A 10,042-nucleotide genomic window follows, 5' to 3' on the forward strand; every position below is an offset into this window, starting at 1 on the left:
TACAGATTCCAGGTTATTTTTTCTCATATGGTCAATGAGATGAAGGGCCCATCTCTCATTGTCCTGGATTTGCCTACTTTTTACAAAACCTGTTTGATCTGTGTCAATTAGATCTGGAATTATATTTTCCAATCTTTTTACTATTATTGATGCAAATACTCTATAATCTATGTTTAGAACAGATGTGGGCTTATAGGAACTGCATTCAGTCTGATCCTTACCACTTTTAGGAATTACTGGATTTATTGCTTGATTCCAGGACAACGGAGTCTCCCCTCCTCCAAGAACATAATTAAAACATTTCTTAAGTATTGTTATTATTATCTCTCTGAAGGTTTTGTACCATTCTTCTAGATAGCCATCAGCAGCTGAGATTTTATTTGTTTTTAATGCTAATATAGCCTTACCTATTACTTCTTCTGTTATCTCCTGAGTTATTAGTTTATTTTGCTCCATTCCTACCGATGGTAAATCTAAAGACTTTAAGAAATAGATTTGTTTGCTAACTTTGCAGCTTTGTTTGCTAACTTTGCAGCTTTGTTTGCTGGCTTTGCAGCTGAGCGTATAACATTGTGTAGAACATTTCAAAAGATTTCTGAATGTCTTCCAATTTATGAAGCACCTTATTAGTCTGGGGGTCTTTCACCCTATGTATAGATCTCTAAGCCTGTTGTTTACAAATTCTCCATGCAAGTAATTTCTTAGATTTGGGACCATTCTCATAGAAATTTTGTTTAACAAACTTAGCTCTCTTCTCAACTTCACTTTCATAAATATTATTTAGAATTCGTTTTGTATCCAAAATTTTATTCAAGACATTACTGTCATTATACTCCATATGCTTACTCTCCAAGAATTGTAATTTTTCAATAAGATCCTTGATTTGTTTCTCTTTTTCCTTTTTCTTCTGAGCTGACCACTTCATGAGTTTACCCCTAATAACAGCTTTTGCAGCATCCCACAGAGAGCTGGGGGACACCGTTCCATTATCATTATATATCATATAATCTTCAAACTCTTTCTTTAAGTATTTTAAACATAGGGGATCATTCAAAAGACTGGTATTAAGTCTCCATAAGGTACCTTTGGGTTTGTTGTCTAAATGTAACATTAAGTTAAACCCCTGCATGGTCAAAGATGTCTCTTAGCCCTATATCGCATTTTATAATCCTGTGTCTCTCTGAATTAAACATTTTTTAAAATTTTTTTTTATCGAATTAAACATTTTTAAAAATCTATCCTCGAGTACAAAGAGTAGGGGTGAGAAAAAAACGTGAACCGTCTATCATGTGGGTGTAACTCTCTCCATATATCTATCATGCCTATTTCTTTGAGCAGTTTCTTGACATGTGATGTTTCCGGGGTTATCTTTTTTGTTCTATTTGAGGAATCGAGGGAAGGATGTAATTGAATATTCCAGACAGCCCCCCCCCCACATATTACCACACCAGATGTTTCCATAGCTATCATATTAACAAGAACATATCAAGGAGAATATAGGGAGTTAGGAAGGGAGTTGAGAAGAAGGACCGCAAAGGTGGTAACCTCAGGCTTACTGCCTGTGCCATGTGACAGTGAGAGTAGGAATGGAATGAGGTGGAGGATAAATGTGTGGCTGAGGGATTGGAGCAGGGGGCAGGGATTCAAGTTTCTGGATCATTGGGACCTCTTTTGGGGCAGGTGTGACCTGCACAAAAAGGACGGTTGCACTTAAATCCTAGGGGACCAACATCCTGGCCGGGAGATTTGCGAAGGCTACTGGGGAGACTTTAAACTAGAATGGTTGGGGGATGGGAATCAAATTGAAGAGACTAGGAGAGAGGAGGTTAGTTCACAAATAGAGAAAGCTAGTAGACAGTGTGTGAGGGAGGATAGGAAGGTGACAGAGAAGGGGAGCGCTCAGACCAAAGATGTAGGGGAGAAGGAAGAAAAAGATAATAAAGTTGTTTGCATCGTCAGGGATAAACAGAGAGGAAGAGGTGGAGAGTTTCTTAAATGCATCTATTTTAATGCTAGGAGCATTGTAAGAAAGGTGAATGAGCTTAGAGCATGGATTGATACCTGGAAATATGGTGTTGTAGCTATTAGTGAAACATGGTTGCAGGAGGGGTGTGATTGGCAACTAAATATTCCTGGATTTCATTGATTCAGGTGTGATAGAATCAGAGGGACAAGAGGGGGAGGTGTTGCATTGCTTGTCAGTGTAAATATTACAGTGGTGCTTTGGCAAGATAGATTAGAGGGCTCATTTAGGGAAGCTATTTGAGTGGAATTGAGGAATGGGAAAGGTGTAGTAACATTTGTAGGGGTGTATTATAGACCACCTAATGGGGAGCGAAAATTGGAGGAGCAAATTTGTAAGGAGATAGCAGATATTTGTAGTAAGCACAAGGTTGTGATTGTGGGAGATTTTAATTTTCCTCACATAGACTGGGAAGCCCATTCTGTAAAATGACAGGATGGTTTGGAGTTTGTAAAATGTGTGCAGGATAGTTTTTTGCAGCAATACATAAAGGTAACAACTGGAGAAGGGGCAGTGTTGGATCTCCTGTTAGGGAATGAGATAGGTCAGGTGATGGATGTATGTGTTGGGGAGCACTTTGGGTCCAGTGATCACAATGCCATTAGTTTCAATATAATTATGGAGAAGGATAGGACTGGACCCAGGGTTGAGATTTTTGATTGGAGAAAGGCCAGCTTTGAGGAGATCCGAAAGGATTTAGAAGGAGTGAATTGGGACAATTTGTTTTATGGGAAGGATGTAATAGAGAAATGGCAGTCATTTAGGAAATTTTGAGGGAACAGAATCTTTATGTTCCTGTTAGGTTGAAAGAAAAGGTTAAAAGTTTGAGAGAGTCATGGTTTTCAAGGGATATTGGAAACTTGGTTTGGAAAAAGAGAGAGATCTACAATAAATATAGGCAGCATGGAGCAAATGAGATGCTCAAGCAATATAAAGAATGTAAAAAGAATCTTAAGAAAGAAATTAGAAAAGCTAAAAGAAGATATGAGGCTGCTTTGGCAGGTAAGGTGAAAATAAATCCGAAGGGTTTCTACAGTTATATTAATAGGAAAAGGATAGTGAGGGATAAAATTAGTCTCTTAGAGAATCAGAGTGGACAGCTATGTGTGGAGCCAAAAGAGATGGGGGAGTTTTTGAACAATTTCTTTTCTTCGGTATTCACTAAGGAGAAGGATATTGAATTGTGTAAGGTAAGGGAAACAGGTAGGGTAGTTACGGAAACTATGATGATTAAAGAAGAGGAAGTACTGGAGCTTTTAAAGAATATGAAAGTGGATAAGTCTCCAGATCCTGACAGGATATTCCCTAGGACCTTGAGGGAAGTTAGTGCAGAAATAGCAGGGGCTCTGACAGAAATATTTCAAATATTATTAGAAACGGAGATGGTGCCAGAGGATTGGTGTATTGCTTATGTGGTTCCATTGTTTAAAAAGGGTTCTAAGAGTAAACCTAGCAATTATCGGCCTGTAAGTTTGATGTCAGTGGTGGGTAAATTAATGGAAAGTACTCTTAGAGATGGTATATATATTTATCTGGATAGACAGGGTCTGATTAGGAACAGTCAACATGGATTTGTGCGTGGAAGGTCATGTTTGACAAATCTTATTGAATTTTTTGAAGAGTTTACTAGGAAAGATGACGGGGTAAAGCAGTGGATGTTGTCTATATGGACTTCAGTAAGGCCTTTGACAAGGTTCCACACTGAAGGTTAGTTAGGAAGATTCAATCGTTAGGTATTAATTTTGAAGTAGTAAAATGGATTCAACAGTGGCGGGATGGAAGATGCCAGAGAGCAGTGGTGGATAATTGTTCGTCAGGTTGGAGGCCGGTAACTAGTGGTGTGCCTCAGGGATCTGTACTGGGTCCAATGTTGTTTGTCATATACATTAATGATCTGGATGATGGGGTGGTAAATTGGATTAGTAAATATGCAGATGATACTAAGATAGGTGGTGTTGTGGATAATGAAGTAGGTTTTCAAAGCTTGCAGAGAGATTTAGGCCAGTTAGAAGAGTGGGCTGAACATTGGCAGATAGAGTTTAATGCTGATAAGTGTGAGGTGCTACATTTTGGAGGACTAATCAAAATAGGACATACATGGTAAATGGTAGGGCATTGAGGAATGCAGTAGAACAGAGTGATCTAGGAATAATGGTGCATAGTTCCCTGAAGGTGGAATCTCAAGTGGATAGGGTGGTGAAGAAAGCTTTTGGTATGCTGGCCTTTATAAATCAGAGCATTGAGTATAGGAGTTGGGATGTAATGTTAAAATTGTACAAGGCATTGGTGAGGCCAAATTTGGAGTATTGTGTACAGTTCTGGTCACCAAATTATGGGAAAGATGTCAAAAAATAGAGAGAGTACAGAGGAGGTTTACTAGAATGTTACCTGGGTTTCAGCACCTAAGTTACAGAGAAAGGCTGAACAAGTTAGGTCTTTATTCTTTGGAGCATAGAAGGTTGAGGGGGGACTTGATAGAGGTATTTAAAATTATGAGGGGGATAGATAGAGTTGATGTGGATAGGCTTTTTCCATTGAGAGTAGGGGAGATTCAAACAAGAGGACATAAGTTGGGAGTTAGGGGGCAAAAGTTTAAGGGTAACATGAGGGGGAATTTCTTTACTCAGAGAGTGGTAGCTGTGTGGAATGAGCTTCCAGTAGAAGTGATAGAGGCAGGTTTGGTATTGTCATTTAAAGTAAAATTGGATAGGTATATGGACAGGAAAGGAACGGAGGGTTATGGGCTGAGTGCGGGTCAGTGGGACTAGGTGAGAGTAAGCGTTCGGCTCGTACTAGAAGGGCCAAGATGGCCTGTTTCCATGTGTAATTGTTTTATGGTTATATATGATCTTTGCATTATCAATGGGGATGGGAGAGGTTCCAGAGGATTGGAGGGTTGCAGATGTCATTCCTTTATTCAAGAAAGGGAGTAGAGATAGCCCAGGATATTACAGACCAATGAGTCTTACTTCAGTGGTTGGTAAGTTGATGGAAAAGATCCTGAGAGGCAGAATTTATGAACATTTGGAGAGGCACAATATGATTAGCAATAGTCAGCATGACTTTGTTAAAGGCAGGCCGTGCCTTACGAGCCTGATTGATTTTTTGAGGATGTGACTAAGCACATTGATGAAGGTAGAGCAGTAGATGTAGTGTATATGGATTTCAGCAAGGCATTTGATAAGATACCCCATGCAAGGCTTATTGAGAAAGTAAGGAGGCATGGGATCCAAGGGGGCATTGCTTTGTGGATCCAGAACTGTCTTGCCCACAGAAGGCAAAGAATGGTTGTAGATGGGTCATATTCTGCATGGAGGTCGGTGACCAGTGGTGTGCCTCAGGGAACTATTCTGGGACCCCTTCTCTTTGTGATTTTTAGAAATTACCTGGGTTTCAGCACCTAAGTTACAGAGAAAGGTTGAACAAGTTAAGTCTTTATTCTTTGGAGCGTAAAAGGTTGAGGGGGGACTTGATAGAGGTATTTAAAATTATGAGGGGGATAGATAGAGTTGACGTAGATAGGCTTTTTCCATTGAGAGTAGGGGAGATTGAAACAAGAGGACGTGAATTGAGAGTTAAGGGGCAAAAATTTAGGGGTAATACGAGGGGGAACTTCTTTACTCAGAGAGTGGTAGCTGTGTGGAATGAGCTTCCAGTAGAAGTGGTAGAGGCAGGTTCAATTTTGTCATTAAAAAAAAATTTGGATAGGTAAATGGACAGGAAAGGAATGGAGGATTATGTGCTGAGTACAGGCAGGTGGGACTAGAGTAAGCGTTCAGCATGGACTAGAAGGGCCGCGATGGCCTGTTTCTGTGCTGTAACTGTAATTGTTATATGGTTATATTAAAAACCTTCTTAATCAGCTGTTTATTATTTCCTGGTGGTCTGTAAACAGCAGTAGAGTAACTTCTTTATGATCAATAAAACCCTTCACCAGTAAATAATGCCCTTCTTTGTCTGTAATCTGTGAGGAAAACCGGAAATTTACTTTATTTGAGATTAATATTGCAACTCCCTTTGTGTTTCCCCTCTCAAAAGAAGAGTAATAACAATTTTTACATCCCATTTTGCATAGCTTCTCATGTTCAATCTTTGAAAGGTGAGTTTCTTGCCAAAAAATTATATCTCGCTTTTCTCTCTTCATTTTAGCTATAGCCTTAATTTTTTTGACTGGGTTCTGTAACCCATTCACATCAAGGGTCATTACTCTGTATTCTTGATACGGAATTCCACACCAATAAAAAAGGGTTTATATAAATAGTTAGATATCCCTAGATGACCTAAACAAATGAACTTCTGTCTGTATAACAAGCTAACATTTAACATATAAGCAACACATATAACATCTGTGACTTCCATCTTTGAAGTTTAAACTAAACTTCTACGTCGGGGCGGGAGGAAGCAGTTAAACCTAAAGAGGCCCCTCCTAGTGCAGGTTGATGCCTCTGAATAATTGAAATCAGGACAGTGCACAAAAAAGAACAAAATCAAACATCAGCTTCCAGGTTTGTGGTCAGTTATAGTAATAAGAGCTTACAGAGGAAAAAATCATTTATGTTCTATTTTTAAGTTCTTGATACAAAGTCAATTATAGTTTGGTGTTAGGGTACATGTGATTTTACCGACCGAGCTGAAGGATATTTTATTACAATACTTTTGAGAGCTCTCATGCAGTATCTTTGTTGTGTCGAAATTCCTTTAGCTTGTCCTGGATGCGTTTCAGGTGTGTTTCTTGGTCTCAACGGGATTTTGCACCTGCTGTCTCCCAGGAAAGCCGCCTCAGTTTCGCCATGGCTGTGCCTTTTGCGGGGCCACAATTCCAGGGCAACTCTCCTGTTCTTCAAGTCTTCCATTGCCTCCGATGCGCTACTGTAGATGACCTGTCCAGTGCCTTATAAAGCCTCAGCATCACCTCCTTGCTCTTGTATTCTAGACTTCTTGAAATGAATGCTAACATGGCATTTGCCTTCCTCACCACTGACTCAACCTGCAAGTTAACCTTTAGAGTGTTCTGCACAAAGACTTCCAAGTCCCTATGCATGTCAGATTCCTGGATTTTTTTCCCCGTTTAGAAAATAGTCCACACAATTATTTCTACTACCAAAGTGCATGACCATACATTTTCCAACATTGTATTTCATTTGCCACTTTCTTGCCCATTCTCCTAATCTAAGTCCTTCTGCATCCTACCTGTTTCCTCAACACTACATCAATCTTCATATTATCTGCAAACTTGGCAACAAAGCCATCTATTTCATCATCTAAACCATTGATATACAGCATAAAAAGAAGTGATCCCAACACTGACCCCTGTGGAACACCACTGGACATTGGCAGCCAGCCAGAAAAGGATCCTTTCATTCCCACTCATGGCTTCCTACCAATCTGCAAATGCTCTAACCATGTTAGTAACTTTCCTGTGATACCATGGGCTCTTAACTTGGTAAGCAGCCTCATAGAAACATAGAAAATAGGTGCAGGAGTAGGCCATTCAGCCCTTCGAGCCTGCACCGCCATTCAGTATGATCATGGCTGATCATCCAACTCAGAACCCTGTACCTGCTTTCTTTCCATACCCCCGATCCCTTTAGCCACAAGGGCCATATCTAACTTCCTCTTAAATATAGCCAATGAACCGGCCTCAACTGTTTCCTGTGGCAGAGAATTCCACAGATTCACCACTCCGTGTGTGTGAAGAAGTTTTTCCTCATCTCGGTCCTAAAAGGCTTCCCTTTTATCCTTAAACTGTGACCCCTCGTTCTGGACTTCCCCAACATCGGAAACAATCTTCCTGCATCTAGCCTGTCCAATCCCTTTAGAATTTTATACGTTTCAATAAGATCCCCCCCCCCCCAATCTTCTAAATTCCAGTGAGTATAAGCCTAGTTGATCCAGTCTTTCTTCATATGAAAGTCCTGCCATCCCAGGAATCAATCTGGTGAACCTTCTCTGTACTCCCTCTATGGCAAGAATGTCTTTCCTCAGATTAGGGGACCAAAACTGCACGCAATATTCTCGGTGCGGTCTCACCAAGGCCTTATACAACTGCAGTAGAACCTCCCTGCTCCTGTACTCAAATCCTTTTGCTATGAATGCCAACATACCATTTGCCTTTTTCACCGCCTGCTGTACCTGCATGCCCACCTTCAATGACTGGTATACAATGATACCCCGGTCTCGTTGCATCTCCCCTTTTCCTAATCGGCCACCGTTCAGATAATAATCTGTTTTCCTGTTCTTGCAACCAAAGTGGATAACCTCACATTTATCCACATTAAATTGCATCTGCCATGAATCTGCCCACTCACCTAACCTTTCCAAGTCACCCTGTATCCTCTTAGCATCCTCCTCACAGCTAACACCGCCGCCCAGCTTCGTGTCATCCTCAAAATTGGAGATGCTGCATTTAATTCCCTCGTCTAAATCATTAATATATATTGTAAACAACTGGGGTCCCAGCACTGAGCCTTGTGGTACCCCACTAGTCACTGCCTGCCATTCTGAAAAGGTCCTGTTTACTCCCACTCTTTGCTTCCTGTCTGCCAACCAATTCTCTATCCACATCAATGCCATACCCCCAATACCATTTGCTTTAAGTTTGCACACTAATCTCCTGTGTGGGACCTTGTCAAAAGCCTTTTTAAAATCTAAATATACCACATCCACTGGCTCTCCCCATCCACTCTACTAGTTACATCTTCAAAAAATTCTATAAGATTCGTCAGACATGATTTTCCTTTCACAAATCCATGCTGACTTTGTTCGATGATTTCACCTCTTTCCAAATGTGCTGTTATCACATCTTTGATAACCGACTCTAGCATTTTCCCCACCACTGATGTCAGACTAACTGGTCTATAATTCCCTGGTTTCTCTCTCCCTCCTTTTTTAAAAAGTGGGGTTACATTAGCCACCCTCCAATCCTCAGGAACTAATCCAGAATCCAAGGAGTTTTGAAAAATTATCACTAATGCATCCACTATTTCTTGGGCTACTTCCTTGAGCACTCTGGGACGCAGACCATCTGGCCCTGGGGATTTATCTGCCTTTAATCCCTTCAATTTACCTAACACCACTTCCCTACTAACATGTATTTCCCTCAGTTCCTCCATCTCACTAGACCCTCGGTCCCTTACTATTTCCGGAAGATTATTTATGTCCTCCTTAGTGAAGACAGAACCAAAGTAGTTATTGAATTGGTCTGCCATGTCTTTGTTCCCTGTGATCAATTCACCTGTTTCTGACTGTAAAGGACCTACATTTGCCTTGACCAATCTTTTTCTTTTCAAATATCTATAAAAGCTTTTACAGTCAGTTTTTATGTTCCCTGCTAGCTTTCTCTCATAATCATTTTTCCCTTTCCTAATTAAGCCATTTGTCCTCCTCTGCTGGTCTCTGAATTTCTCCCAGTCCTCAGGTGTGGCGCATTTTTTTTTTGGTAATTTATATGTTTCTTCTTTGGACTTGATACTATCCCTAATTTCCCTTGTCAGCCACGGGTGCACTACCTTCCCTGGTTTATTCTTTTGCCAAACTGGGATGAACAATTGTTGTAGTTCATCCATGCGATCGTTAAATGCTTGTCATTGCATATCCACCGTCAACCCTTTAAGTATCATTTGCCAGTCTATCTTAACTAATTCACATCTCATACCTTCAAAGTTACCCTTAAGTTCAGAACCTTTGTTTCTGAATTAACTATGTCACTCTCCATCTTAATGAAGAAATCCACCATATTATGGTCACTCTTACCCAAGGGGCCTTGCACGACAAGATTGCTAACTAACCCTTCCTCATTGCTTAATACCCAATCTGGAATGGCCTGCTCTCTAGTTGTGTGAACACATGACAACTTTCTAGTTCTCATGTGTGGTACCCTGTCAAAGGCCTTCTGAAAGTTCAAATACACGACACCCACTGCATCCCATTTATCTATCCTACTTGTAATCTCCTCAAAGGATTCCAACAGGTTCATCAGGCAGGACTTTCCCTGAAGGAAACCATGCTGATTTTGTACTA

Source organism: Hemitrygon akajei, chromosome 13, assembly GCF_048418815.1.
Source record: "Hemitrygon akajei chromosome 13, sHemAka1.3, whole genome shotgun sequence".
In the NCBI taxonomy this organism is placed as follows: Eukaryota; Metazoa; Chordata; class Chondrichthyes; order Myliobatiformes; family Dasyatidae; genus Hemitrygon; species Hemitrygon akajei.